Raw genomic sequence first — 4,385 nt, 5'->3', positions numbered from 1 at the left:
AGAGTGCATGGAACACAGTACACAGAACACAGTACACAGTACACAATACACAGAAAAGAGAACAAAGTACACGGAACACAGTACACAGATCACAGTACACAGTACACATAACAAAGAACATAGTACACAGAACACAGTACACAGAACACCGTACACAGTACACAGTACACAGTACAGAGGACACAGTACAGAGTGCACAGAGCACAGTACACAGAACACATAACACAGTTCACAGTACATAGAACACAGTACACATAAATTAGAAATCAGTACACAGAACACAGTACACAGTACATAGAGCACAGTACACAGAACACAGTACACAGAACACAGTACACAGTACAGAGGACACAGTACAGAGTGCACAGAGCACAGTACACAGAACACATAACACAGTTCACAGTACATAGAACACAGTACACATAAATTAGAAATCAGTACACAGAACACAGTACACAGAATACAGAACACAGTACACAGAGCACAGTACACAGAATACAGAACACAGTACACAGAACACAGTACACAGTACACAGTGCACAATACACAGAACAAAGAACACAGTTCACAGAACACAGTAAACAGTACACAGAACACAGAACACGTTACAGAAAACACAACACAGAACTCAGTACACAGAACACAACACACATTAAACACTACACAGAACAGAATACACAGAATACAGAACACAGTACACAGAGCACAGTACACAGTACACAGAATACAGAACACAGTACACAGAATTCAGAACACAGTACAAAGAGCACAGTACACAGTACACAGAACACAGAACACAGTTCACAGTACACAGAACACAGTACACAAAAATCAGAACACAGTACACAGAACACAGAACATAGTACACAGAACACAGTACACAGTGCACAGTAAACAGAACACATTACACAATACAGAGTACACAGTACACAGGACAAAGAGCACAGTACACATAAATCAGAACACAGTACACTGAACACAGGACACAGAACACAGTACACAGAGCACAGTACACAGATCACTGTACACAGTACACAGAACACAGTGCACAGCACACAGAACTCAGTACATAGAACAAAGAACACAGGACACAGTACACAGAACACAGAACACAGAACACAGTACACAGAACTCATAACACAAAACACAGTACGCAGTAAAGAGTACACAGTACAGAGTTCACAGAACACAGTACACAGAACACAGTACACAGATCACTGTACACAGTATAGAGTTCACAGTACACAGAACACAGTACACAGAACACAGAACACAGGACACAGTACACACAGAAAACAGTACACAGTACACAGAAAACAGAATACAGAATACAGTACACAGTAAACAGAACACAGAACACAGTACACAGTAAACAGTACACAGAGCATATTACACAGAGCACAGTACACATAAATCAGAACACAGTGCACAGAACACAGAACACTGTACACAGTACACAGAACACAGTACACAGTACACAGTACACAGTACGGAGAACACAGTACAGAGTGCATGGAACACAGTACACAGAACGCAGTACACAGCGCACAAAACACTGTACACAGTAAAGAGTACACATAACACAGTACACAGTACACAGAACTTAGAACATAGCACACAGTACACAGAACACAGAACACAGTACACTGTACACAGAACACAGTACACAGAAAACAGTACACAGCACACAGAACACAGTACATAGAACACAGAACACAGCACACAGTACACAGAACACAGAACACAGTATACAGAACACAGTTCACAGAACTCAGTACACAGAACACAGTACACAGTACAGAGTACACAGTACACATAGCACAGTACACAGAACACAGAACACAGTACACAGAACTCATAACACAAAACACAGTACGCAGTAAAGAGTACACAGTACAGAGTTCACAGAACACAGTACACAGAACACAGTACACAGATCACTGTACACAGTATAGAGTTCACAGTACACAGAACACAGTACACAGAACACAGAACACAGGACACAGTACACACAGAAAACAGTACACAGTACACAGAAAACAGAATACAGAATACAGTACACAGTAAACAGAACACAGAACACAGTACACAGTAAACAGTACACAGAGCATATTACACAGAGCACAGTACACATAAATCAGAACACAGTGCACAGAACACAGAACACTGTACACAGTACACAGAACACAGTACACAGTACACAGTACACAGTACGGAGAACACAGTACAGAGTGCATGGAACACAGTACACAGAACGCAGTACACAGCGCACAAAACACTGTACACAGTAAAGAGTACACATAACACAGTACACAGTACACAGAACTTAGAACATAGCACACAGTACACAGCACACAGAACACAGTACATAGAACACAGAACACAGCACACAGTACACAGAACACAGAACACAGTATACAGAACACAGTTCACAGAACTCAGTACACAGAACACAGTACACAGTACAGAGTACACAGTACACATAGCACAGTACACAGAACACAGAACACAGAACACAATACACTGAACACAGCACACAGTGCACAGTACCCAGAACACAGTGCACAGAACAGTACACAGTACACAGAACACAGAACACAGTACAAAGTACACCAAACACAGTACACTGATCACAGTACACAGTACGCATAACGCAGTACACAGTACACATAACACAGTACACTGAGAACTGTACACAGTACACAGAACACAGAACACAGTACACAGTACATAGAGCACAGTACACAGAACACAGTACACAGAACACAGTACACAGTACAGAGGACACAGTACAGAGTGCACAGAGCACAGTACACAGAACACATAACACAGTTCACAGTACATAGAACACAGTACACATAAATTAGAAATCAGTACACAGAACACAGTACACAGAACACAGAACACAGTATACAGAACACAGTTCACAGAACTCAGTACACAGAACACAGTACACAGTACAGAGTACACAGTACACATAGCACAGTACACAGAACACAGAACACAGAACACAGTACACAGAACTCATAACACAAAACACAGTACGCAGTAAAGAGTACACAGTACAGAGTTCACAGAACACAGTACACAGAACACAGTACACAGATCACTGTACACAGTATAGAGTTCACAGTACACAGAACACAGTACACAGAACACAGAACACAGGACACAGTACACACAGAAAACAGTACACAGTACACAGAAAACAGAATACAGAATACAGTACACAGTAAACAGAACACAGAACACAGTACACAGTAAACAGTACACAGAGCATATTACACAGAGCACAGTACACATAAATCAGAACACAGTGCACAGAACACAGAACACTGTACACAGTACACAGAACACAGTACACAGTACACAGTACACAGTACGGAGAACACAGTACAGAGTGCATGGAACACAGTACACAGAACGCAGTACACAGCGCACAAAACACTGTACACAGTAAAGAGTACACATAACACAGTACACAGTACACAGAACTTAGAACATAGCACACAGTACACAGAACACAGAACACAGTACACTGTACACAGAACACAGTACACAGAAAACAGTACACAGCACACAGAACACAGTACATAGAACACAGAACACAGCACACAGTACACAGAACACAGAACACAGTATACAGAACACAGTTCACAGAACTCAGTACACAGAACACAGTACACAGTACAGAGTACACAGTACACATAGCACAGTACACAGAACACAGAACACAGAACACAATACACTGAACACAGCACACAGTGCACAGTACCCAGAACACAGTGCACAGAACAGTACACAGTACACAGAACACAGAACACAGTACAAAGTACACCAAACACAGTACACTGATCACAGTACACAGTACGCATAACGCAGTACACAGTACACATAACACAGTACACTGAGAACTGTACACAGTACACAGAACACAGAACACAGTACACAGTACATAGAGCACAGTACACAGAACACAGTACACAGAACACAGTACACAGTACAGAGGACACAGTACAGAGTGCACAGAGCACAGTACACAGAACACATAACACAGTTCACAGTACATAGAACACAGTACACATAAATTAGAAATCAGTACACAGAACACAGTACACAGAACACAGAACACAGTATACAGAACACAGTTCACAGAACTCAGTACACAGAACACAGTACACAGTACAGAGTACACAGTACACATAGCACAGTACACAGAACACAGAACACAGAACACAGTACACAGAACTCATAACACAAAACACAGTACGCAGTAAAGAGTACACAGTACAGAGTTCACAGAACACAGTACACAGAACACAGTACACAGATCACTGTACACAGTATAGAGTTCACAGTACACAGAACACAGTACACAGAACACA

This window comes from Chiloscyllium plagiosum, unplaced genomic scaffold, assembly GCF_037043375.1.
Source record: "Chiloscyllium plagiosum isolate Xiang-an unplaced genomic scaffold, Cpla_swu_hap1 HiC_scaffold_18, whole genome shotgun sequence".
Taxonomy (NCBI): Eukaryota; Metazoa; Chordata; class Chondrichthyes; order Orectolobiformes; family Hemiscylliidae; genus Chiloscyllium; species Chiloscyllium plagiosum.
This window is presented reverse-complemented; position numbering follows the sequence as displayed.